The sequence below is a fragment of the Halichoerus grypus genome, chromosome 2 (assembly GCF_964656455.1).
Source record: "Halichoerus grypus chromosome 2, mHalGry1.hap1.1, whole genome shotgun sequence".
Classification (NCBI taxonomy): domain Eukaryota; kingdom Metazoa; phylum Chordata; class Mammalia; order Carnivora; family Phocidae; genus Halichoerus; species Halichoerus grypus.
In genome coordinates, this window is record NC_135713.1 from 206739247 (window position 1) to 206765676 (window position 26430).

Here is a 26430-nt window from a genome sequence, read left to right on the forward strand (position 1 = left end):
GGGTTGAGTTGCACCAGAAAAAGAAAGAAAAGAGCAGTTTGTGTCTCCATCACTCACCCTCTGAAAAAGCCAAGTCTAAATGAGACTAAAACCTACAGAACCAGGGTGCCTCCTCTTCACATCAAGATGGGGTAGGGTCACTTCCATCTTCTGGGAAAGAGATGAGCCCCAGCCCCACGACTCAAGGCTTCCTGAGAAATTTCAGACTTGCCAGCCCCCAAAATCAAGTGAGCAAATTCCTTAAATCTCTTGATATGGATAATGATAATGATACAAATTATAGATTATATAGATATGGATGGGGTGGGGGTGGGGATGGAGGTGGGGTGGGAGGGAGATGGGGGTGGGGATATATAGAGTTGTCCTATTGGTCCTGTTTCTCTGGAGAACGCTGACTGGCACAGATACCCACAGCTCTGGCCTCAGGTGCTTCTGATCTCCTCTCACCTGGCCACAGTGTGATCCATCCAAGCATCCACCTCTCCATCATTAAAATAGGGTTTGTGGAAGCCCCAATCCGGGTCCCACAGGCCTGAAAAGGATGGAGGGGAACCCAAGCCTGCAGAACCCACACGCTGGTAGAACCCTCCGACGGGAACGCCCCACCCCAGGCCCCATTGCAGCTTCTGACTCAACATCTGAGAGATGACCTTGTTTTGACGAGGAAAGAGGGAGGTGGTGCAGAAAATGTCCGTCTTCCCACTCCCAGGATTTAAACTCCCCAAAAATTAGATTTCCCAACAATTCGGGCTAGAACAGAAAAGCAGGGAGTGAGAAACACATTTGAGAACCTAGTGGTGCGTAGGGTTGCCAAAGAGACCTGGGTCTACAAACAGGGTTCCCTTAGTGGGGAAGCAGTAGGGCCCCAAAGATGGAAGAAGGTAATGGATTCATTACCTACCCAAGTGGACTCAGCCGGGCAAGAAAACATCCTACAGGGAAAAGGAACACCATCCGAGACTGTCTTTGAGCTGATAACTTAAAAACTTATCATCGAATTTGAAGAAATGAACTCAACTAAAAACCATTTTAATGTTATTATATGGGGGGAGAAAAGACCTCTTGTATTTCTAGTGCCAAGGTCCCGTGATAAGAGGCAGAAGTTTCCAAAAGCACAGTGTTAAAAGCGATAGGCACGTGGTTTGCCAATTAAGATCCCCCTTGCCGGCACACACATCTTGTGGCTTATCATTTCTGTTTCAGAATTGGCTCCCGCTCCTGCAGCAGCTGGTCAACCCGCCTCCTCCCTGGAAACCCAGAGAAGGGGAGGCGGGGGCTGGGGAAAGGCAGGGGGAGACCGGCCTCACCGAGACTGGAGTACGGTGCTCTCTGGACCAAAGTAGCATCGGGCTGAAGAACCCTTTGCGTCAAAGCTCTGACCGATAGCCAGTGTAGGTCCCCAGGCACAAGGGTGGCTCTGGACCACTGCCACAGGGGATGGATCTGCAAGGATCGCTGTGTAGACCCAGCAAGGGCGGCAGTGCCCACAAGCTCCTAAAAATAAGCATCCGCTCGGCTCGGGATCCTGCTGCCCTTCCACCTGGCCCCAGAGTATCCTCACTTCCTGGGACTGGGAACTGGCTGGCTTACCAGCGGGCAGGAGGCAAATGGTTGGAGAGGGCTTTGTGGGGAGGGAGGCGGTGCGGGAACCTGTCCAACAGAAAGGGCTGCTCTCGGTGCTTCCCTCTCATCTCCCCCACCCACTGGGGGTTTGGGCAATGCCAGAGCAACCACAAAGTCCAGGGAAATCAGAAGCTCTGTAACCATCCCAGCTCTGGGGAGTGCCAGGCACCAGTCCTATCCTCAGATAACTCCTGGTTAGTCGGAATGCCAAGCAGGCAGATGGCCAGGTACACAGCAAACTGTGTGAACACAGCACTTGCTTCCCCAGCCTGAGGCCCCCTGGGCTTCAGGTACCTGCCTTTCCTCCTCTGTGTGGCCACAGTTAGGGAGGTGGCTTGGGGCGTGTGCACACAGGACTGTCCCCTTCCCTGGATGCACCAGGTGAAGGCTAAGACCTGTCAGCCATCCTGGAGCCCTCTCTGGGCCACAAAACCTACACAGGGACAAGCCTTTTCCACCCTCAACAGAGACTGTTTGCTGGGATGTCACTTGAATCCCTAACACCTATGGGAAAGGAAGTCCCTGGCGTGGCTTTAAAAATAATAATCCTAGGGGCGGCTTGGCGGCTCAGTCGGTTGAGCATCTGATTCTTGATCTCAGTTCAGGTCTAGATTTCAGAGTCATGAGTTCAAGCCCTGCACTGGGCTCCACGACCAGCGTGGAGCCTGCTTAAAAAATAATCATAATCATAAAATAACACACACCAATACACAGCTTCTTCCGGAAAGCTGAGGCACAGGTAGCTGGTGACCGACCGGGGGGTCATTCCCGAATCCCACCGTCCTCCCAGCATAGGACCTCCACCTGTGGCCCACGCCATCACCCCCCACTGCTGCCGGCACAGCTGTGGCCGCACGGGCTGCAAACGCCCTGGTCTGTACACCTGCCGCAGGGCAGGGGTGTAGAAGGGCGGTGTGCCTCTAGACTCCCAGCCTCCAGCCGCCATCAGAGGGAATGCACTCGAGACAGACGGAGGAGCCAAGGATCCCACACCCCTTCCTCGCCCTGTGACCCTGGCCTCCTGGGCCTCAGTTTCCTCTCTGTCAAGTGGGGCCAATGGTGTCTACCTCACCGGCTTGCTTTTGGGACCCCCTGAGCTGGCGTGTGTGGAAGTCCCTGATGCATTCTTTCACTGATCTCGACCAATGGCTGAGCCTTTCAGGAGCAGGCCCCACACGGGTTTTGGAGACACAGTGAAGACTAAGACCCCTGGCATTACAGAGGGCAGATGCATGTCAAATAATGCACCACAGTGATTGCACCGCAGCTGTGGTCAGAGCTGCAAGGACATCTATAAGGGGTATGGGAAAACCTAACTGGGACCTCTGGGCAGGGGCAGTCAAGGAATGCTTCCTTAAGGACGTGACATTGCCAGACTGGGGTGGGACTAATGACAAGGTAAAGGGGGAGAGGAAGGTGAGCACTCCAAGCAGAGGGAACCGTCTGTGCAAAGGCCCTGAGGCACCAAAGAGTGCAGCCTTTCTGAGGAACTACAAGACCAGGAGGAAGGGAGGCTCAAGGAGTGGCTGCTAAGGATTTTCATCTTTATCCCGCGAACAGTGGGAAGCCATTAAAGCATTTAAGCCATGAATCAGTATGATCAGATTTGCATTTTTCAAAGATGCTCTGCCCACCCCACCCCCAATTCACTTCCCACTCTGCAGCCAAAGCCTGTCAGGCAGGTGGGAAGCGATGGACACAGTCGAGGCTAGAGAAGGCTGTGTCTGTGGGAAAAGGGAGAAGCAAACAGAACCAGAGAGACAGAGAGATGCTGGGTAAGTTGCGGGCCGCTGGCCTGCACAAATGGGGAGGGGGGACAAAGCTGCCATCCTTGGAAATGGAGAGGACCAGATCTGGGGGGAGGCCTACCTGTTTGGACCTGTCGAGTCTGAACAGGGTGCAGGAAAAGGCCCAGGCATTCAGATGTAATGCAGAAGAGGACTACGTGGTGTGGTGGCTGACGATCTGGCACGTTCGCGATCCCAGAGCAGGGACAGCACGGGGCGGGGGTCAGGGCACAAGGAACCCCAAACAGTACAGGGCTAGTAGAGAGGACAAGCCCAGGAAGTGAGTGCGGTGTGGACGGCTGAGGGCAGTGGGCCCTGAGAAGGGAGAGCTGATGTTAGGGCAGTTCAGTGGAGGGCTGAGCTGGGAGCTAGGACACAATCCTCCACCCTGAATGTCCGTGTGTCTCAGCAGTGCCGACCCCCCATGGCCAAATCCAAAAGCCTGCAGACCAGCCTTCCCATCAGCCAGGCCATCCCTTCAAGACGGGGCTGATTCCCAGCACCCATATTCCATCGGACGTAGACTGATGGCAAAAGTGCCCGACTGCTCACACCTCCATGTAAACACCCCCTTTGCAATGGGACCTTTTAGCCCCTCCCACAAGGAGGCGGGGTCTATCTCCTCACCCCCAGAATCAGGGCTGGCCTCCTGACACTTGGGCCGAAAGACACCTGGGAAATGGTGGTGTGCCAGCTCCGAGCCTGGGCCTTCCCGGGCTATGCTCGCTTCCATTTTCTGCCTAGCCTTCTGGAGGATGAAAACCCACATGAAGTAGAACCCAGTCGTCAGTCCCCCCGGCCTCCTGCCCACCCACCAGCTGACCAGAGATGCACGAGTAAGCCCGACCAAGATCAGCACAAGTGCTTGGCTGACCCACAAACTCACGAGCAAGAAAAAACAACCACTGTTTCATGCTGCTGAGTTTGGGGACTTGTTTGTCACGCAACAGTAGCTAACTAATACACACTTCCCCCTAAAGGCATGAGGATGCCCCACGCCTTCATCCCGCTTCTGCGTAGTGGATAAAACCCAACAGAGACCTGCAGCTAAATCCACTCTGGTAGGGTTTAGAATTGATTTACTTGGTGAGATCTTTGGTTTAAATTTTTCTTTTCATGCATTTTCCATCAGAAATGGAAGGAGCCACTTGGATGGCCCCTGCAGAGTTCTCAGAAGCATCTTGTCCTGGGTTTCTCCAGAGAGGCTTGTTTTGTTTGTTGGAGAGTGTATTCTCTTGCAGCTTTTCAAATGTTCCATTTTGCTCTGACGGCAGCCAGGGCATTTGATCGCATAAGAGATGGTGATGTGGTTGCAATTGCTGTCAATATTCCTTTTATGACTCTGAATTTGCATCTGTGCGAGGCTGGTAATTCTTATCTGAATGCCAAGCACAAATAAGTGAAACTTATTTAAAATAACTGGGAAAATTCCATGCTGGAGGTTAAAAAAATTTTTTTTTCCTTTTGCTGCTGCAGATGAAGAAGCTGGTCCTGGCAAGGCCGTTTGAAATCGACTCAACAACTGGCCAGACCCAAAAATTCTGTGGCAGGTGCGGGCAAGGCAGAATGACAGAAAACAGAGACCCAAAACGCCCACCCTTCGGTGCACAGATTCCCCAGGACCTCCCCCCCGCCAGCCCCGAGAATGAGGAGAAGGGCACAGTGCTAACATCATGAGTCACTGTACGGTGCCCCTGCCCACACACATGGTCATCTGTGGTCCTCAGAGCATCCTTGTGAGGGGTGCAGGGCCAGAGGTGCGTGACGCCACGTGGCATGGCAGTGACAGCCGGTTCCCAAGACCTCTACCCTGCTGTTCTTTGCAAGAGGCAATGATAGGGGTTCTGCTTTTTTAATCCTAACGTGGGGCCATCTGATCTACTGGCCGCATTAATGGGCCAATCCTTCTGATCGGGGCAGGGAAGGGGTTGTCACTGCAGTGTCATGACCAGGAGCATACAAGCATCATCCACCAACCTGCAGGGCCGTCCGGCCAGGTTCCCCCCCACCCCGGCCCAGGACTGCAAAAGTCACCCATCAGAGGGCCAGCCCGAGAGCCTCTTCCAGCAGCACTGGCCAGGTGTAACAGCCTGCCTGGGAGCCCCCCACCCCGCCCTCCAGGCTCAGCTCTGCTTCAGGACCTCCTTGGCAGCTGGCGACCTCGGACTCTGTTGGCCAAGGGTGGAGTCTGGCCTGGGAACCTGCATTTTTCAAGACACACGTTGTTTCAGATGCAGGGGGTCCAGGGACCACACCTTGAGAAGTGTGGCTGTAGAGAAGAGGCTCTGAGCCCCCAGAGGAAGAATAGGCTATGTTGCCAGGAAATCACAGGACCCCCTTGGAGGAAGGGGAGAGGCTGTGGGAGAACAGAGGAAGGAGCCCCTGGAGGAACCAGGGCAGGACTGCGTCAGGAAGAAGGACATCTGAGCTGGGTCTTAAAGCCCACGGAGAAGTTCCCAGGGGGCGGGGCTGTGGGGAAGGTGTCCGGATCTGGCTCTTGAGCCCACAGTAATGTGTATAAACAAGCACCCGTGAGCCTTAACGTGGGCCAGGCCCCCAGCGGGCACTTCCTCATGTGTGTTCTCTTCCCCTCAGCAACTGGTCTTTTACTCCCCGGGAACACTCACTACAAGAAGACCCCCGGGGCTTCACCCTGCCATCCAACTGAAGGCTTCCGGAGGGCAGGCTCAGTGTAGAACCCTCAGGCCGCTCTGAGTGACAAGCACCGGGCCTTCCCAGTCAGGAAAATAAGTAATGGGTTTATCAACTGCCCCCCGAATTAGAATTAGGAAGGAATCTGCAGGCTCTGCCCCACCCCCACCCCCACCATTGCTGCTCATTTCCCCAGAAGTGAAGGGCCCGCCAAGGACTCTGCCCCGAAACCCAGTCCTGAGCTTGGTGGCTCCCAGGCTGGCTGTGTGAGGGTCCTGGGGCGGCCCTAACAAAGTAGCACCAGTACGGGGCTAACAACACCAGGAGTCTCCTCCCTCACCATCTGGAGCAGCAGGGCCATGTTCGCAGCACGCTGGTGCCCTCTGAGGCTCTGAGGGAGGTGCTGTCCCAGCCTCTCTCCCGGCCTGGTGTGCTGCAACCCCCCTGCGTCCCTCCCCTCCCGTGCCCTCACGTCAGCTTCCCCGTGTGCATGTCTAGTCCAAATGTCCCCTTTGACGAGGACACCAGTCATACCAGATCAAGGGCTCACCCTAATGACCTCATTTTAACTTCATCCCTGTAAAGACCCTAATTCCAAAGAAATTGGAATTTCTCCTCCACATTCTGAGGTCCTGAGGATTAGAACACAGCTTTTTCAGGGGACACGATTCGTCCCTCCCCGCCGGCTCCTGTGCCCTGCCCTGGGAGCTGTCGGAGCCGGAGATCCCCCACAAGGGGCCCAAGGAAGCAGTGGGGATGGGACGGGCTGCCGGCAATAGGGCACCCTGCTCAGTCCCTGCATAACCCCGCACACACGTGGGTGTCTACCTCTCCGGGCCTAAGGCCCCAGCGCCGCTGGGTGGGGAGGGCTGTCAGTTCCATGGTGGATGCCAGTGTTTGATATGGAGATTTTGGCAGTGAGAATGGATGTGCCTCGGTTGAGAGGTTTATGTAAAATGACAGCTTTTGGAAAATGAAGTCCTCAGACTGAAAACAAAACAAGAAAGGAAGGAGAAGGAGGGTCACAGGGAAAGCGCCCTCGACCCCTAGCCAAGCAGCCCCTCCCTGTGCATTTCCTGACAGCTGGGTGGGGGGCGCAGCAGCCCCCGGGGCTGTGGGACCCCCAGAGAGAAACCCCTGCATCTGGGGCTGCTTCCTCTTCCCCTCCATTTGCCCCAACCTGCCCCCCCATCTAGTTCCCCTCCCCCTGCCCTGCCCCCAGCACACACACCCCTCATTTACTGTCCTGATCCCTGACCGGGACAAGGACCCCAGGTGACAGGCCCGGGTGGGGACAGCCACACACTCAGACTGTAAAGGAGACTCCAGTGAGTCCTTCTTGGGAAGCCCACAAAAGCACAGGATTGCACATAATTGCCCTTTGTTTAAGAGGCAAATGAATATTCCTGCAGAGCATTCTTCACACAGATAAGCTTCCAAAAATTGCCATCAATTTGTTGCCAAGTTTGGGACTGTTACTTCCTTCCCAACCCCCTCAGATATTTTTTGTAATGGCCTGAAATGCAAACTGCCTTCCCTGGTGGCCCTTTGGGGCTAGAACGTTGGCCGAAGGCAGGTCACCCAGCCACGAGGATGGAGCCGGCTCCTCCAGGAAAGAAAGGTGAAGGTCAAGGATACCAATGAAAGTCACTTTGGGCACACAGCACTCACAGCGAAGCAGGTAATGGCCCCTGGCACCTGCTTCACCTGGTGCCCCATCTCTGTTCCCTGGTGTCCAGATGGCCCCTGCTCACCAGAAGGGAATGGCGGACACAGGGACACCCACTCAGCCTTGGGAGAGAGGTTCTTGCCGTGACCCTTGTCACAGAAGAGGACTAGCACAGACCCTACCCCAAACCTCACAGAAATCTCCAATGAACCTCTTACGAGCAGAGGCACTCAAGACTGGGGCCAACTTGCCAGAAATCCCAGGGGTCCTACCTCCCAGGGGCACAAAGTAGGTCTTGGCCAGCTTCTGAAGACAAACCACTTCCAAAGGCACTGCTGGGCTCCTGGAAGGAGGGGTCCCTTCCACCAGGTGAATTTTCAGTACACAGTGGCATCACGCAGGCCTGGTTGTCCCCATCTCCCCACTTTGCTGTCCCAGGACAAGGATCCAGGGCTGGGGATGAAGTCCTGCCATGAGGGGTGCGCCCAAGAGAGACATCTGCCCTGGGTCCCAGTGGCCGGCAGCCATGGAGGTATGTCCATCATGGGGGCAGGGAAGCCAGGGGCCACGGCTTTGGGAGTCCCTGCTGGAATGAGCCCACCCGCTCCAGAGGCTTTGTTTTTCTTCCAACTCCGAGTATTGGTCACAACACTTTGTCTTCTAGAATTCTTAGGGATGGGGGGGGGAGGGATGCCATTCCCCATGACCAGTCCTGGCACCCAAAGGAAGAGCTCCCAGCGAGGCTCCGCCCATCAGAGAGGCAAGGACACCTGGGTCCAGACTCATCAGTCCACAGACATTATTGAGCACCTACTGTCTGCCAGGCACAGCCCCAAGTGATGAAAGCCCCCGTCCCGCTCCGTCCCGCTCCTGAATTCAGGCCTCAGCAGTAGCGTGTTCTGAAATACAGCCTGGGACAGGGTTTGGGAGTGATCCCGGGAAGCCAGAGCAAAGGATCAGGAGCCTGAGATGGGGACGGAAGAACGGTGTGTGTGTGCCTATTTATGTAGTGTTAATGAACTGTTCGCCCTCTGGGCGACTGGGGCTCCATCCATCGGGGACCCTCCGGGACGGTGGAGAGGCTGGGGTGGGGGCGGCATTTCCCCCCAACCTGTCCCCCATGGTGGAGGGCTGCCTGAGCGCATTAAGTCCCCACACCTCAGCTGCTCCGTTAGCGTCTAAGCGAGCCCCCTCCCTCCAGACAGAGCTCGGGGGCAGAGAAGCCAGGCTGGTTGACCAGGAGCCGCCAGCACGCAGGGGAGCTGAGCAGCCATGGCCAATGAGAGCTGAGCCCAGAGGTCTCCGCGCACACGCTTTCCCGAGGCGGTCCCAGGAGGCCCAAACGAGGTGGTTGTCTAGTTCCGGGAACACATGTGACCTCCACCCACCCTTGGCCCCCAGCCTGTCCCCTGAGGGCCAGCTTGTCAAGTACCCCACCATGAGACTGGTCACTGCAGGACCGACTGATAAGTGTGTGTGTCCCCCTACCATCAAATTCGTATGTTGAAACCCAACCTTCAATGTGACAGTGTTAGGAGGTGGGGCTTTGGGGAGGTGAGTAGGTACAAAGGCAGAGCCCTGGTGAATGGGGTTAGTGCCCTTATAAAAGGGACCCCCGAGACAGCCCATCTATGAACCAGGAGGTCCTCTCCAGACTCCGGATCTGCTGGCAACGTGATCCTGGACTCCGACCCCCACAGCTGTGAGAAGTCAGGGTGCGTTGTCTGTAAGTCCCCCAGTCTGTGGTGTGCTGTCACCGCCGCCCCAAGGACTACAACACCAGGCAGGTGCACCCCAGCATATCCAGAACCTTCTCCTCCACTAGCAGGATCACCTTGGGCTTAATCCCAAGGCCCTGTTCTCTGCCCCTCCCCACCTCCCTGCCCAGAAGGAGCCAGGTACACCCCACCGCCCTGCACCCCTGCTCCCACGTCCCCCGCAAACCTGCCCAAGCAGCCCCCAGACCACCGCGTGCTGAGCAGCACCAACAACCAGACAGGAAGCGTAACTGCGGAGCCTGGCAGAGCGAGGAGGGACCCCGGCCCCTCAGTCTACCCAGGAGATCCCCACGCCAGACCAGGGACAGAGTCCCCCCCATCCTTCCCCAGCTGCCCCCACTTCCTTCCCCCTCCTGCTTTGCTCTTTTTTTTTTAACTAAACTTCTTTTGTTTTTTGAGGATCCCTTCATGTGTGCACGCCCGCACACGCATGTCGTTTTTATTCCAATCCTTCAATGAGGTCTTTGCTGAGAATTTACAATTCCCCTGTGGCCTCAATCTTGCAAAGATTGCTTTTTAACGCTGTTAGGCCTTAATTCTAATAAGCCTCCTCTTTATTACAGAACCAGGTCACATTTCCTTGACACCGCCAGAAAATCTTCCATCGGCCGGGAGGGGTGGGGGGGGAGAGGGACAGAAAGACGAAGGGGCAGGGAGACAGAATTGGAGAGGAATCCTCCCTTAATTTGATGGAATTCTGAAATAATCTCATTTCTGGGAACCAGGGTGGCCTGACCGCTTTAGATAACTCTATGATACGACTGTGTCTCCTACCAGCATGCGTTTTAGTTTTGCGTCTTGATTTGTAAATGACAAGAGGAGGAAGGGGCAGCAAGGGGACCTGCCGGCCACGCCAGGCACGCGTCCAGCCTCCGCCCTGGACAGACGGTCATCTGCTCTGGCCCAGTATGCGTTCTCTCGCCAGGCTGCTCCGGTCCTGAGGGCCAGCAGAGGAAACAGAAGAACAGCACCAGCAGGCTCTAGGACAGAAACCAAGCCCACTCAGAGGAGAGGCACACAGGCGGGTCTGGACACCTGGGAACCCGTCCATCAAACTATCCCTCCTCCTGGCCTCACCCCTTCCTGAGAGAGCAGGTTTTCAAGGTTTGGGGCTACGGTGGGAGATGCAGCTGAGGATCATGAAGCTGATTTCTACCTGCGTTCTCAGGACAAAAGGACAGCAATGTTTATGAAGCACCTACTATGTGCCAGAGAGGGGAGAGGCTGTGCCCCCTTCCCCCACTGCTTGTCGCTGGAAGTGGAAGGAATCCAAGAGTGCAAGGCTGAGGTGTGCCAGAATGCTCCTAAAACCCGTGAGGGGCTTTCTGAGACTGAGGGTGCGTCCAGGAACAAGGCCTTCATTCTAGAAGGTTCTGCACGTGGAGGGGCCCCGGGGCCCGCCGAAGGACAGAGAATGAAACTGTTGTCTGTTCTCAAGATCCCAAGAGGTTCTCTGGAAGCTTCTTTTCCTCGTTGTCAACCAGTCCCTCTCAAAGGCCTGTCCTTTCCCCGCACGTCAACTTGGGGAACCAGTCATTCCTGTGGGGCACCCCAGGACCCCAGACGAGCGCAGCGAACAGAGACCATCCCAGGCCTGTGGCCATGGGGCCCCCGAGCGGTGGGAAGCCTCTCAGCCCCTGCTCCTGTCCCTGAGCCCGTGTGACCCCACAGCGCTCTTCTGGGAGGGCAGTAGGAGCACAGCCAACGGTTTAAATATAAAATTTAAATCAATACGACGTCTAATGTGAGGCACCTTCGCAATCAAAGGTCTTTTTTTAAACTTTGGTGCCAAAGAGCAGCGGTGCCCAGGCCGAGGTGCAGCCTTCCGGGCCCCACGGATGGTGCGGGATGTTCTGCACGGCCCAGGGCACAGGGGCGTGGGCTCCCAGAGCAGCCCCTCCAGCCACACAGGGGCCTACCCCCCTAACTGAGCCTCCCACCCCGGAGCCCCAGCCCCTCACCCAGCAAGAGCGTGGACAAGACAAGGACAGGGCATGTGCATATATTCACGTTACACGGACTGTTCACCATCGCTGTCATGACAGATGGTGGATACACCCTTCCATGCGTCTAAAGCATCAGCACAAAACCCGCCGTCTACTCAGACCATCCCCTTCTGCAGGGGCTTCTTAGCAGTGGGCGGCCTGGGAGAGGCGGGCGTGCCCACCGTGCGGCGGGGAGGGTGACGCTGGGCGGGATGGGCTGGCACGTCCCTCCGTGCCGGCCGCCAAGTCACGCGGGGTCCTCATGGGTTCCAACAACCCTCCTAGGGGGAGCAAGGTGGCAGCCCTTGGCCCGTGGACAACAGATTCTTGGATTCCGCAAAATATAATTGTGAAGACCAATCTGCCAGCACAGAAATATGCAGCATATTCACAAGCTAAATATAAATAATATTGATTCGTCTGCCATCTTGAATTATCCATGTCACTTCTGTTTTCCATTAGCATCAATAATCACGAGCTGACACCCCTGTGGATGACGACATTGCCCTCCAAAGGACACAGCCAGCCCCAGGGTCATGCACCTAGAGGAGTGATGGGCTGCCTTCCAGAACAGCCTGCCACCTTCTAGAACAGTCCAGCACCTTCCTAGGAATTTTCCCTCCCCTACATCCACTCCTCACTCCAAGCCCAGCAAAGAGGAGCAGCTCAAAGGCACATCTGAGAACCCCCCTTCTAGAGGCACTCTGTTCTCTTTGGCAGCCGACCCTGGTTCCGGGGAGGAAGGGGCACGCAGTCCAAGGTTCGCTCCCCACTGAAGGGAAGGAAGCTGATATGGCTGGATGCACAGCCCAACCAAACCCGCAGGGCACCGCCTCACTCTTGCCAACCGCAGGGCCAGAACCAGGGCCCATTTCCTCTCCAGGCCAGGAACCTCAGTAGCTTTCCTACAGATCAGCAGGGCCCTCCGGCAGCAGCCCCCACCCCCACCCCCAGCCCCAGGGCACACAGTGTGCCCACAGCACGGCCGGAAGGCGGCCCAGGCCTCCTGCATGCCCTCCCACACCAGCGAGACTCCGCGCGGCTGTTAGCAACAGAAAGAATGGGGCGCAGAAACGCACACGGGCCGCTCGCCAGCCGGCCCAGCCAGGATGCAGGGCTCACAGGGCACACGGCCCACCCCACCCAGCTGTCAGAACGCCCACAAATACTGATTGAGAACCTACCGTGAGTAGATAACCATCCTGTGCGCTTTGCGGAAAACAGGGTCCCTGCCTTCGAAGCATTTACGATCTAATGTGGGAGACAGATGTGCAAACACCTACTGGGATCTGTCATTTCTCATTCTTCTTCATCAGTGCCAATTACAACTCCCAGAGAAGTGCCATGAAGACAGGGACAGAGGGAGCCATGAGGAGCAGCTCTGAGGATGGCTCTTCGTGTCCTCTGTGTGAAAGTATGAGAGCATTCCACATGCCCAGCCACCTTGGACACAGCCACAGAGGTAGCTCTGACCCCGGCTCGTGGAAGAATCCAGAAGCTCCTCATCTGCCTTCACCGTCTACCTGACCAGCCAAGCAGCTCCTAGGATTCTCCAGGAGAAATGGGGGTCACCCCTGGCCTCAGCACCCCACTGCCAGCCATGTGTATGTAAGCACTTCATGAAGAGACCCCAGGGCTCCTGGACTCACTCAGCCCCCTTAAACCAGGGCTCATGGCAGTCAGACTGCCTCTCATCCGTGGAAGAGCAAGCCTGGCACAAAGTGGGGGATCGGCTTCCGTGAGAGGCCACGCCAGCCCAGCCATGCCCAAGGGGCTCAGGCTGCCAGTGGCGTGAGCAAGGACCACCGTGCAAGGGGAGAGAGGCGTGGCCCTCCCGGGCAGCTGCACAGCATTTTCTGCTCTCTGCCGGACTGAAGGGAAGGAAACTGGAGACCTGGCTGAAAACAAGCCCTCTGAGGTCCCCGGTGCTGACCCTGAGCTGTGCGGTCATCTGTCACCACGGCCCCCAACACCCAGAATTTACTGCCCAATGTCAGCCCCTGCATCCACTACTGATTGCTGAGTGCCCCCACACGACCCCCGCTGCCTCTTGCCCTCCTGGGAGAACACGCCAGCAGGAGCAGATGCCCCGCAAGTCGCCGGGGCCTCAGGGCCCCCGACACACAGTAGCTGGCCATTCTCTCCGTCCCATGGGGGAAGAGCATCCAGACCCCACAGTGCACGGCGTCAGGGCGAACAGCTCACCCACAGCCCGGTCCCTTCCCTTTTTTGCTGGTGTTTTGGACACACAAGCTGAGCCGGCAGATAGCAGGATAGGGCCTCTATCCATTGTGAGGGCCCTGTTCTCGCAGGGGTAGACGGGAGTCTGGCCAGAGGAATCTGGGTCTGGCTTCTTTCTCCCACCCTGATCCACCCTCTTCCCACCTTCCCTATTGGTTCTCCAAAAAAATCCCCTGCAGAAATTCACCATCCAACAGCATGGTCTGGGCTTGCGTTAGGCAGGCAACAGGTGCCGGATGCTTGGGGTTTTGGCTGCCCTTACACGCATGGCCAGGCACACGTGTGTGCTCCCCAAAGGAACCAGAGCCTGTGCAGGGGCTGAAGCACACGTGTGTGTGCACACGCACACACACACACACACACACACACACACACACACACAGTCCTCGCTGTTAAGGACCTAGAATGATGTATTCTCTGTTCTCCTAGCTATAATTATTTTAGCGTGGGAGACAAATTCTGTCTCCAGTCGCTCAGAAGCACTACATTAGAATATCACATTCTGTGGTCTTGGAAAATCTCTATAGTATCCCAGCCCCTTCCCTCCCTCCATACTGGGGCACAAACAGGCTCTTCAGATGGGTGAACACACCACCAGGCCCAGCACAGAGGGTTTAATGCCTGCTCCAAGCCGATCTACTTAGAGACCTGGGAACCACGCATGCAGGTAACCATGGCAACTTTGGGGAAGTTAAAAAAAAAAAATAAGTTTGTGAGCTGTTGGTTGTTATTTGGTGCTTGGGTGGGTTGGGTTCTCTCCTTCTTCTTTAAGATAACAAGGTCCCTGAATAACACTTTTCTGAGTGTTTTGGGTAAGCGTCCAAGGCAGCAGCTGCCTCCAGACGTTTAATTACCTTGTGAGGGGGAAAGCACGTGTCACGTCTGAGCACCACTGTCACAAGTCTGGGTTCTGTCCTCGGGGCGGGGTGTTCTCCACGGGGTGACCTTGAGCCAGCACGCCTCCCATGTGGGTCCAGTGGCCCGCTCAGCACCTGCCCCCTCCCCAAAAGTCTGGAGACTAGCAATCCAGTTCCCTCGGGTCCCACTCAGGTTTCAGGACACCTCTCACACATCTTCCAAAGTGGGGAGACCCCCTGCCAGAGCCCAGTCCCCACACACAATCACCCGCACACACACACACGCATGCACAGAGGGCCAGCATGCCTGTGCGTGACCTCCATTCCCCCACAAAACCCCATCCCTGCCCACACTCAGAGATGCCAGGGACCCTCAAAGGGCCCCGTTGCCTCCGTGGGAGCACTACTCCGGGCACCGGCCCTTCCCGAAAAAGCCAAGCAGGCTCTCGATGCCAGGGACGGCCTCACGTGTGGATGGGGCGTGCACACCCGCACGCACACCTCCCCTGGTGCAGCGGCCCGCTCGCGGGCCTGTGCCAGCACGGTAAGTCACGGCGGGAGGCAGCGCGCCCCACCAGGCACGCTGCCTTGACTGTGTGCAGAGCACCTCCGCGCGGAACAATGCCGGAGCCCCGCCCACGGCACTGGCTGTAGCTTGCGCGTTGTTTATTACACACGGAAGACGGGCGCGCTGGAGAGCTCTTGACGGCCATTGCGAGGCTCCGCGCCCCAGCTGTGGTGCCAACGGGCTGGGCACACGGCTGTGAAGAAAGGAATGATTTTTTTAAAGGCAGAAAAGTCCTAAATGGCCCTTTGAGCGTTTCTGTGCACATAATTGTAGTATCCAAGTTAATGAAAGGCCTGGCGTGCTGGCTGGCTGAATACCCACTAATGCCACAGCCCGCGCCTCACGTGGAGCGGCTCCAGCACCGTCACGGAGATCAGACCCCAGTGGGCAGGTGGGAGAGGGCGGGCAGGGAGGTGGGGAAAGCAGGAAATACAGAGCGTTTCTAGGAACGACAGGACTCCCACGCGGGATCATATCATCAATTAGCCAGTAGGAGGGCCGAGCAGCCCTTGGCATCTCATTTCCACAAAGACAAAGTTTCCTTGAGGAAACTGCCAGAGTCTTGAAGGCGCTGAAATAAGACAACAGAACAAACGAAGAAGGACGGCTGCAGGGCTTGGCTGGTGCCCAGACACAGGTGGGACCTGCCAGGGCCCAAGAGGTGAGCACATACAATGCACATGTGCGCACACACACCCACATCCATACACACGTGTGCCACGCATGTGCACACACATGCACCCACATCCATACACGCTTGTGCCATGCATGTGCACCCACCTCCATACACACACACGTGTGTCACATGCTTGTCCACATACACTCTACTGTTCAATTGGGGTCCACTATTCTGACCCACAAACATTCTAGTCTGTGGCTCTGGCAGGTGCCAGGTGCTAAGGAGACAAACACCCTGCATATGCGTTATCCAGAATTTGCCCCTAAGGCCAAAAGCACATCCCCCATATGCGAGGAGAACCCTGGGGTCTTCAGGCCCCAATTCCTTTGGTGCTCAGGGTATGTCAGATCCTCAACAGTCCATCCTGAAGCCTTCAAACCTACACCCAAGGGGGGGTCCCACCATAAAGGCCCCGGGAAGCAGCCCAGTTCAGCCAGCTAAGTGGAGGTGACTGATTTATTCTGACCATCCTGACTCTTAACGACACCGCTCTCCTCCAGCCGTGCATGGCTTTAATTGTCCATCCAGCAGGGCAGGGAGGAACCGTAAATCTTTCCTCACGGCTGCTCTGAGCTCAGCGCTGCTTGACCTGCCATTGCCAGACCCTCGCCTGCATCCCGCTAGAGAAGTCTGCTGGCTTTGAAGGTGAAGGGGGGGAACCGGGAAGGGGGGGCAGGAGAAAGAGAAAGAGGCTATGGGGTCAGGGAGGGGGAGAGAGGGATGGGCAGGAGAGCACATGTGGCCGCGTGCTCTGGCTGTTAACGGGGGCGGGGCACTGCAGAAGACTCACCACTGCAGCCTCGAGGTGCAATGTGCATGCGGGTGCCCCGGGCCTCGCCCTCCGGCCCTAGCTCTAGAGCAGCCTGACTCTGATCACGTGGGGCCAGACCCTGGGGAAGTCTCAGCATTCCCTCGCCTTGCTGGAAAACAGCACAGCCCCGAAAGGAACCCACTGGGGAGGAAATAGTATTTCTCCATCCCATCCGCACTATGTGTGCACCTGAAGGCCAGCTGGGGGGACGGGGGCCTCCCTATAAGAGATGGGGACAGGCCACAAGTGCAGAGCCCTAGACATGGTACGGGGAAAGAAGGCCCGGCCTCAGGCCCCAAAGCACACCTCCTTCCCTTCCAGCAGACTTAATTTTTCTGTAATGTTGGTGTATATTAATGCATTTCGAGGTACCGCTCATCACAGTTATGATTATTACCTAAAGACTTCCTTTATAGCCCTGATTTCTAGTGCTCATTACTTTCTGAAAAATTATCCTCGGGGGCCAAAATTTTCTAAGTCTGGTCTTATGAGTTTTCTTCTTAGGATCTGAACAAAACATTGTGTCTATGATGGGGGCGGGGGGGCTCTTCCTTATTTGGTCTCTGTGGTGACACACAGCCAAGAAAGAATAACATGATAACCTGGGGTGGGGAGGGCAGAGACCACGTGCTATGTTTTCAACATGTAAACACAGACACCATTACTAATGACCTGGTTTCAGTCTTACCCATTTGTTCTGTACAGACACTTATACTTTTAAGATGATATTTCAACCTAAGTCGGTGGGAAGCACCTATGCATTTAGGATGGACACGTCAGGAAAGCAAATGCTCATCGTTGCAATATCACCAATGCACATAAAGAGTCACACATGTATCTTCCAACTCAAGGGCAAACTTGCAGAGAGATCCCAGGCATGGCCAGGGGATGCTGGAAGAGTCAAAAGAAGAAGGATTCTATGTGCGTTCTTCTTAATTGTCCTAGGAGAGGTCTGCAGTGAGAAAGAAAAATGTACTCACTGGTAGTCATGCCAGAAAGTTGTCTCAGACCCCGGCAGAGGGGCTTTCGTGGTGAGGACAAGGGGAACGGGCTCCCCAGCAAACAAAGGTCATCATCCAGGTTCTGTCTCCCTCCCTTCAGCCAGCAAGCTGACTTGCAGCATAACACTCGACATGGCGTGGGTTGTCCATGAGCGCTGCTTATAATATTACACCACTGAAAATAATAATTCTCACCTTAGATTTCCCCAGCTCTTCTCTTTTCAGCTAAGATTCCAAAACACTTGACTAATGTACCCATGGATGGCACCCCTACGAGGCAGGCAGCGAGCACTATCAAGTCCATTATGAGCAGCTCAGGGAGCGCAGCAGGGAAGTTGGTGAGCCACAGCTCCATACCCGGTCTACAAGAAGCCTGTGTAAGCAGCCCCTTGGGCCCTGGTTCCACCTCACCTGTCCCTACAGTGGAGGCCCCAGCCATGCCTAATGGCACCACTGTGGTCCTTTCAATGAGGAAGAGTCAATATTCCAGAAAGATGCACACGCTTTGTTTATTGCTAATGGTTTTTGCAAGACCATGTTTTGGTTTATCACTCATCTCCCTACTGAAGGCAGAGGTGGGACAGAATCTTTCTGTCTAAGAGTGTTATGGGGACGATCCACAGGTTCAGAGGAGTCTGGGATGGGTGGTGGCAGGGGTGGGGTCAAGATTCTTTTTCCTTTCACCACCACTCATGGAAAACCCAGCTGCCAATGACCTAGGGCCCCCAATTCTTAGAATCCAAGGCCACTCCTGCAAAAGCAAAAGCCCAGTTGCAGCACCCTCCAACTGTCGTTCTTGAGATTGCCGCCCCTCCAGGGAGTAGAAGCATGAGAACAGACAGGCGGCCCATTGAGGCAACACAGCATGAGCAGGCAAGAGCCCCCCACTCTCCCAGTGCCCTGGTGGGGGTGATCCCTGGGTCCACAGCCCCATAGCCAGGACTTGACTCATGTCCCTCTCCCTGGCCTGTTCATGAGAACATGGGCCACCAGGCTGCTCCTGGGGGCGCCTCCTGGCCACCCAAATAAGAAATGCTATAGAGAGATGCTCAGACTCCTTTCCATCTTGGCACCTGGAACCATTGGAAACTATGTCATCTCCTTATGGCCACAGGAGACAGTGCAACATCCGTGACCTTAACTCGGACAAGATGCGCATTCCTCTGGCAGGTGGGTGGCCCCAGAGAAGGCCGGCACTCCCCACCAGCTGCTGTGTGCCTACTAAGTGCCGGCTCCTTGAAAGCGGCTGCCTCCCTACTGCCCAGCTGAGTAAATGGGTTTGCGAGCTCACACCAGTCCCAGGGTGGGGAAGTCCGCATTCCCGCCCCCAACCCCAGCATGGGCAGGCGCTCGCCTCTTCTGTGCATGGCACTGACCAGCAACGCTGCTACCCCAATGGGCCTGAGGTCTCCAGCAAGGTAATGAATCGACAGCTTCGTTCAGAAGTTGCGTAGCATTTAAATGTGTATCTAAGTGGGTGTGTCCTGGGGGTGAAGGGTGGTTCTTCTACCATCAGCCCGCGGGAGGAGCACCAGTGCCGCGCAATCTCAGGGAACCCCTGTTAACAAGGAGACTAACCGAGGATTCAGACTAGACCCCCAGGAGAGGCAAGGCTGGGAGGATGAGTCAGCAAGCGCTGGGGGAGCCTGACAGGAGCCAGAACACAACGCTTTCTGACTTGCCTTTTTCTCCTTGGGTCCCGAGGTAACGGGATGCAGGGACACGGGGAGTGTGCGGCCATCCCGTGGGAACTACTGGAAAATCATCTTCACACCTCCTGCTGAAAACAGGAGGCTGCAGAACCCCTCTTGCTTCTGCCAACAGGAAAGAAAAAAAGTGTGGGGCAGGGGAGAAGTCACCAGCACGAGCTTGAGTTTTAAGGTGCCCAGCAGCTCCTACGTACAGACCCGGGAGCATCACCCTGTACCCAATCCTTGGAAGAAAAGTTCCAGAAGATCTTGGAGTTATTTTCTATTTAATCCAGTAGGGAAACCTCTTGTTTATATTCAGTAAGGATTTTAAACTATTCGTTTAGTGAGACATTACTTCCAAATGTACCCAGGTGTTTGCTCCTCTCTAAATGCCCAGGTGTACCCATCCACCTTTTCAATACAAGTAAACTCTACGTCCCTTGGCTTTCACAGGGGTTCCCGTTTTTACACACAGAGGCTTCAGTGCTGAGAGCAGTGTGCTTCTCTGTGCTCTCATTATCCTGGCCTAAAAGAAAACTATCCTGAGACAGGACACCCAGCCTAGGAATCACCAGTCACCTGGGGCCCAAAGACACAAATTGCAGGGGGGTGGGGGAAGGGCCTCGGTCCCAGTGGGCCACCTTTCCCGTCATCGTCACCCCTCAGTCTCATTTGGTGTCACAAACCAGGAGACACTGATGAGCAGGGCTACGGTGTTCCACTATTCACAGGTAGAGCTCCAGCTGTGCCCCAGGCTTGGGCAGTACACGGCCCACACAACTGTACTGGAAGCCCTGCAAGAAGGGATCTTTTGGAGGGGGTTGTGTTACTTTTTGCTTATTTGTTTTGGTGGAAGGAGAATTTTGAAGTGAAACCAAGATGTCTCAGAGAAATAAAGGCACATGGATTCTCCTCTCTTATGTACAAAAGATACAAGTTATGATCTTGTCTGGCCCCCCCACAAGAAACCTGATGTAACTGTGCAGAGTCTGGCTGGCAGCAGGTGTCCGTCCCCAAGCAGTTCCCTCACCTGCAAGTGGGACTGTTTTCTAAAAGGGCTAATATAGACATACCTGAGCACCTGCCTCTCCTTCTGGTTCCTCCTGGTTCCCTGGTCCAGTGCTATGCCGGACCAGAAGGGTTGGCTCATTCCCCACAGCATTCAGCAGACACCTGGCGGACACCTGGCTGACACCTGCGCACACAGCACCGATGAGCAGGAGTGAATCTCAGAAGCAGCCCGGCACGGCTAGGTACAGTGCGGTTGCTTCCCCCATGCCCCCGTCCTTCTAGAACCTTGGGAGGAAGATCTCAGTACACCCACTAACCATAACAATAAGTGGGTGAAGTTCTGCTAGAAACACACATATTCTCCCTCCTTTTTTTCTGCTGAGACTTTGCTCTGGCTTTAAACATTAAACCTTAAAAAAAAAAAAAAAATTTTTTTTTTTTTTTTACAACAAGAACTGCTTTGTTCGTGATCCTCAGAGAACACCACAGACTCTAAAGACCCCACCCCACAACATGACGTTGATGCTAACAAGTTACAACCCACCTCCCGGGTGGGGTCAGCAGGAACCAGCCCTGAGCTACACAGGAAGAATGGAGACGAGATTCAGAGGAAGATGTCCCTATCACACAGTTGAGCACATCTTTCTGCCCCTAATTTAAAATAAAATTGACAGTCTTTCCTAGGCCCGGAGGCCCCCACTGGCTGGCTGTCCCTCATGGAGGCTGGCCCAGCTCCTGAGGAAGAGCATTCAGTTCTGCTCCACCTACACTGGCAACACTTTCCAAAATGCAGTTTGTATACTCTGAGCTCCCCCCTCCCCTTATTAAGGGAAACACTTACAAACTAAGTAACAGATTGTATGTTCTTTGTTATCTCAAGCCACCTTCCTAAGGCATGATTTGGTGGCAGCTCATGTGTTGGAGAACCTGCTAGAGCAAAGTAATTTACTTAGAGCACTGACATTAAAACATATATCCTATACGCCAAATCAGTCCTTGTCACGAGGTATTTAAGTGAGGATGCTCATCCTTCTGCAGATCCCCCCCCAAAGAACAGACCCCACTGTATACTCAATTATTACCACCATCCAACTGTTAATTGAAAGCTGTCCTCAACTCTCACAGGTAATGCAAGGAGAAAGTCACATATGGAGTGCCGACACCACTCAGAAAGTACAGGGGGAAAAACAAAGATGTGAAGGGGGATGGGGCAGGAGAGACAGACAGACAGACAGTGAAAAGTGGGGGAGATGGAACCAGAATGTTATAAATAAAAGAGACAGTGATGGTTCAGGGAAAAACCTACTTCAGAGGGGTTGGAGAAAATAAGATGTTTCGGTTGCCTGAATGTTTCATGAACCTGTGAAAATAACGTGCTGCTTTTATAAAAGAACGTGGGGAGACATTGCAGCTCATCAAAAAGATGTAGGTGCAAATGGGATGTGTTCATAAAGCCGGTCTGTTGTGCAGAAGGAAAGGCCTGCCTCAGGAGGAGATTTGGGGAAAGGCAGGTGCCCAAGAAGGAGCATCTCTGTTCAAGGGGGGAAAGTTTCAAGATGGTTTTTCCCCTTCACTTGTTTAAGAATAAAAAATTCCTCACCAAATGTCAGCTGTGCGTCAGGTTCCATTTGTCTTTATAACAGAGTATCGAGGAGGAATGTGGCAATAAATAAGCAGAGAGAGACAACTGACCACAGACTACAGATGCACAGACAGCCGGGCCGGAGGAAGGGCTGGACAAGGTGAGCCCCATGCTGCAACCCCGGGAAAATACCATCCCTGTGTGGAGTTGGGCTCACCGAGCCGTCTCCCCCTGCCCAGCTCCTCTACGCCCACCCCCTACCCCGCTGACACTTCTGGGTGGGATAGGAGCTCCCTTCACTTGTACATTCCTTCACTGCTGATTCCACAAGCATGCACCAAATAGCATGCGTGTACAGGAGGAGGTGGGGATAAATCAGCCGGGTGCCTGCCTTTAAGAGCAAGGCGCCTCCAACTTGTCCACATCACAGAATGAAGGAGCTCTGGGCCATGGCTGAAGGGGGGGCCGGGAAGAAGTCTGCAAGGGAGAGACAGGCCTGAGCTATACCAGGCTGGCAAGGATCCACGACTGGGGGTACCATTTTTTCCAGCCGCTGCCATGCATGTCTCATACATACCCAGATATCAAAAAGCTCCATAATTTCTCTCCATTTCTCCCACAAGCCATTGGCAATGCTCAAAGTTAAATGGCAGGAACATCACAGAAGGCCCACTCTGGAATGGCACCGAGGAGTCCTCCCACCGGCCTCCTTCCTAAATCTGCCTCTTCACTGGCCCTGGGCTCCCCTAGCTCTGCGCGCACCTCAGGAGCCCTCCCCTTCCCCCTAGCAGGGTGAGGGCGAGCACCTGCAGCGCCCCCAGTGGCCCCGGTACAATGTCAGAGGCGGGAGGGCAGGAGAGCGGGCAGCGGGCCCCTGGCCCTGTCCTTGGTGCTGCCGCCGGGCTGCACGCCCGGGGTGCCCTAGATGGCAGGGGGCCGCTCCAGCCTCCACCTTCCCTCCAGCACGGCCTCTGGCCCCTGCGGAAGGGCAGTGAATACACCCAGCTCAGCTGCTGCTCCCGTTGGAGGGCACTGGGCGAGGGGCATTCACAAAGAAGGCCCGACGCAGCCAGAGAGGCCAGGCCTGGGGGGCACTTCCTGGATTCCCAGCTTCTCCCAGCGTCCTGAGACGACCAAGGCCCCAGAGGAGGTGGATGAAGGTCTCTCTAAGCCCCAGGCCCCTGGAGGGTGGATCAGATAAATCATTTAAGTCCTCTTTTTATGGGGGAGGGAATCGCTGTTGGAAATGGGCACCTCATGCCAGAAAACCCCAGCAGCTCGGAGGCAAACAGCCTATACGCCACTGGCAAACCATCCCCCTCGCACACAGCTGCCTCACCAGGCCCAGACTGGCTGGCCTGAGTGCCCCCGTGTCATTCTGCCTCTGCTCCCGAAACCCCCAGGGTTTCCCACCTCGCCCACACCGTCGCCCTTCCTGAAACTCCCAGCAGGGGAACGAGGGGTTAAGCATTGCTTCTAGGAGTGTGCGGGGAGCCCGTGCCCACGCAGGGAGGCCTCTAGTCCCCAGGGAGGGACTGGGGTGGCAGCCTCAGTCTTCAGCGCTGGCTGGTGGAGGCGGGAAGGGAGGGGGTGCACCTTGCTGGTGCTCAGAAGGCACCCCCCACCCCCGATGCTGCCCCAAGAAGCCCCCACGGGGCCCCCCCCACCTGCACACATGTCGCTTTCTTCGAGCAGCACTTTCGCTGCAACTTTTCTCCCTCTCCCTCCACAATTTTCGCTCACCTGGAGGGTCTGGTTTTAATTAGTGTAATATCCCCATTAACAACGCAGCCTAATTAAGACATCCGCCCAAATCCACTATGCACGCTTAATGAGCAGGTTCTGCCGTGGTGTTTATACTTTTATTTATTTTTTATTTATATATTTATTTTTTGCAGCCCAGTAAAACAAAAGCTGTCTTCCGACTACAAGACCTCATTACCAGCGACCTGACTCCATTAGCCTGGAACCTGCTTGGTGCTGAGTGCCCTGGGCTCCCGGGTACGCGCCCAGGGCGTCCCTGAGCGAGGAGGGTGTTTCAGCAGGAACTTAGCGACCCTGCTCCTCCGAACCTCCGACTTCACCTCTAGCTGGGGGGGGGGGGGTGCTCGCCTGGGGGATGGATCCCTCAGTCCCCATCCTTCGCCTCCAAAGCTGGCTGTTTCTCCCGCATTCGGAAAAGCGGCGCTGCGGGAGTCCTTTTTAAAAGTGACCATTAAAAAATAAACCTAGTCCCTCCAAAAAGCTGGGAAGCTGTCACGGAGCAGTTTCTCCCCACCCCGGAGGTCCCCGTGCCCGCTGGCGGGGGGCCGGAGTTCCAGACTCCCAACAACACCCCCCACCCCACGTGAGACTCTGGATCCCGGGCCGCTCTGGGACGGACAGGGTCCCAACGTCCCTCCACACCAGGCGCCGCTCCCTCATCCTCACGCGGACTGGGTAAGGGCTCCCAGCAGCGTGGGTACTGCGGGGAGACACGCCGGGGAGGCTCCGCACCTAGGGGAGGATGTGACCTCGGGCCTCGTGCCGCGCCCGGGCCGCCGCGGATGGAGACAGCCCTCCCGAAGGGACGAGCGCCACTGCCTCCCAGGGGCCGCCGGGGCAGAAAGTTTGGGCCAGGGTTGTGCCCGGCCGCCCCGGCTCCAGGTTTCCCAGCCGGGCTGTGCTAGCCCCTGGGGGCGACCAAGGCTGGGGAGAAGCAGACTCGGTTCGGGCTGGAGCCTCCCTGACGCCGCTCAGAGACTCCGCCGGGAGCGCCCCCAGCCCGCCCCCTGGAGGGCCCAGCGGCCGCTCGTCACCCACCCCCACCCACCTACCTTGCCTACCCTCGCGCGCGGCGCTGCGGACCCCTCTTTAGGGAGCCGTGGGAGCCCCTTCTTCCCCACAACTCCTTTGGGTCCTCAACTCCTCGCGTGAAGCAGCCTCCCCAAGGACTCGGCCAGGGCTCTCGGGGCCTGGGTGTTGGGAGAGAGGACCACTGCACCCCGCGGGGTCGCTAACCCCTGCTCCCACCCGCGCGGGCTCCGGCCACGTCCCCGGATGCGCCCCGCCGGGCCGGGATCTCCGTGCGCCTCGGCCTCCCCGCGCTAGGGAGTTCCCCGAGCCGGGCATTGTGCCGCCGCTGCCGCCGCCGCCGCCACACAGCGCGCGGGACTCCCCTGCGTCTCCATGGAGCCCGACCCCGGGGCCTTCCCATTCACAAAACGTTCCTCCGGCCTCCGGGTGGGCCACGTGTCCCGACCCCAGCCCGGGAGGGACCAGGGGAGCCCAGACCTGCGCAGAGACTCCTGACCCCGAGGGCGCCACCCCTCCCCGCGCGCCCTCACCCACGGGATGGTCCCCAGCCGCGCGGTGCAGCCCCGCCTCCCTCTGTGGGGTCTCGAGCGCCCCTCCCCGGGCCGCGCTTCCCCCGCCCCCAGTCCGTGCAACGCGAAGGTAATGACCGCCGCAGGGCGATGCGCGGGCGGCAAGGATCAGGCTACTCACGGGCTCAGCGCTCCCCGCGGCAGGTGACGGGGGCCCGGCGGCCATGCCCCGGCTGCATCCCGACCGCCGAGCAGGCAGCGGCGTCCCGGAGCCGCGCGGGCACCGGCGAGCCGGCGGCGAGGGGCGCGCGGGACCAGGCTCGGGCGGCGGCGGCCGCGTCTCCTCCGACCACGCGAGCGGCTGGGGCCGGGGCCGGGGCCGGGGCCGGGGCCGGGGCGGCTATCCGAGGAGGCTCCGCCGGCTCCGGAGCAGCCCCGCGGCTCGGCGCTCCACACTCGCTCTTCCCTCGCCGCCGCCTCCTCTCTCTGTCTGTCTCTCTCTCTCTCTCTCTGTCTTCCCCTCCCTCCCTCCCTCCTCTCTCCCTCTCGCCTCTCTCTCCTCCCCCTTTCGCTCTCTCCCTCTCCCAGGTTCCTCTGGCTCGCTCGGCTGGAGCGAGGAGACAGCGGGAGCACGCGGCGGCGGTGGCGGCGGCTCGGGCGGAGCGCGCAGCGCGCGGCGAGGGAGGGGGCTCCGGCAGCCGCGCGGCCGGGGACAGCGGCGGGGCGGGGAGGCGCGACGCACCCTGGCGGCCCGCAGTGCCAGCCCTGCGGAGCCCCGGCAAGGAAGAAGTGGGCGAGGCGCAGGGGTCCCCAGAGCCCGGAGCTGCCCGGGTCCCCGCGAGCACCGCCCTCCAGCCCTGGCCCCGCCTCTCCTCCCTCCCTCTCTCCCTCCTGGCGATGTGGGGACAGGCAGCTCCCATGAGGACCCCTGCCCTTCCACCTCCCTGGCCCTGGCCTGGAAAGGACAACACTGGGGTGCCCCAGAATGGGAACTCCAGCAGCAGAAGTTAATGCCCCCCACACTTCTCTGCCACTGGTCTGCATTGCCTTGCCTCCTCTTCCACTTTGCCCACAGACCCCCACTCCCTTACTAAGGCCTGGAATTCAGTGCCTTGCCTTCCTCTGGACAGAGAGTGAAGGGGCCACACAGGGTCACTGCTGGGGCATTTGTCCAGATTGGCCAACCCCAC

The 26430-nt window shown here is 56.8% G+C and overlaps 1 protein-coding gene across 2 annotated transcripts in view; it reads right to left on the minus strand.

Annotated features, from left to right (window-relative positions):
• RBFOX3 (RNA binding fox-1 homolog 3) overlaps positions 1-25744 on the minus strand; it is a 409848-nt gene extending 384104 nt beyond the window's left edge. The window contains exon 1 of one of the 2 annotated variants that reach the window (XM_078066222.1): positions 25422-25744. The gene's annotated coding sequence lies outside the window, so the exon portion shown is untranslated. The remainder of the gene's footprint in view (positions 1-25421) is intronic. The other variant, XM_078066220.1, reaches the window with a different exon arrangement.
• Positions 25745-26430: the final 686 nt, after the last annotated feature.